Here is an 812-nt window from a genome sequence, read left to right as displayed (position 1 = left end):
CCTAATGCCTTTATTGGATTCCTTGAGAAAGAACCACCAGATCTTTCGGTTGCCCACTGATGGTGGTTTTGTGCCACATTCTCTATGATCTATTCAGCTTCATCAAGGCTCTTATTCATTAATGCTCCTCCTACTGCAGAATCGAGGGATACCTTCTTGTGATAGTTGATTCCATTGTAGAATGCGTGTAGAACAAACTATTTCTCAAGGTCATGATGGGGGCATTGTCTCAGCATACTTTTGAATCTATCCCAGGCTTCAAATAATGATTCTGATTCTATCTGTTTGAAGCTTGTGATCAAATTCCTCATGTGGGCAATTTTACTTGGCGGGTAGAATTTGTCCAGAAATTTCTGCTCACACTGCTCCCAAGACATTATGTTGTTTGTTGGAAGAGAATTTAGTCACTGCTTGGCTCTGTCTTTCAGGGAAAATCCAAAAAGAAGTAACCTTACTAATTCTGGAGGGACCCCGTTCACTTTCATAGTACCGCAAATCTCGTAGAAAAGTTCTAAGTGATGATTTGGATCCTCGTGTGATCCTCCTCCAAATTGATTCTGTTGGACCATGTGGATTACGACAGACTTGATTTCAAAATTGTTAGCTTCGATTGGTGGTCGAGTGATGCTAGACCGAACCCCTCGTGCATAAGGTGCTGCGTAATCCTTCAACAATTTGTTAGCCATTTCTGAAGATTCTTGTTCGACTTAAAATGCTTTTTGTAAGTTTCTTCTTCTCAGGAAAGTCCTATCGATCTCTAGATGGAACGGTAGAAGTTATCCTGAAAGATTAGCTCTTCGCATGCAAGAACA

General features: G+C 40.9%; 1 non-coding gene across 1 annotated transcript; it reads left to right on the top strand.

The window, feature by feature from the left end:
- The first annotated feature begins 207 nt into the window (after nt 1–207).
- LOC122022055 lies at nt 208–313 on the top strand. Its single transcript, XR_006122804.1, has one exon. It is a non-coding gene; the product is annotated as a small nucleolar RNA R71 (small nucleolar RNA).
- The last annotated feature ends 499 nt before the right edge of the window (nt 314–812 follow it).

The sequence above is a fragment of the Zingiber officinale genome, chromosome 9A (genome assembly GCF_018446385.1).
Source record: "Zingiber officinale cultivar Zhangliang chromosome 9A, Zo_v1.1, whole genome shotgun sequence".
Taxonomy (NCBI): domain Eukaryota; kingdom Viridiplantae; phylum Streptophyta; class Magnoliopsida; order Zingiberales; family Zingiberaceae; genus Zingiber; species Zingiber officinale.
This window is presented reverse-complemented; position numbering and strand designations above follow the sequence as displayed.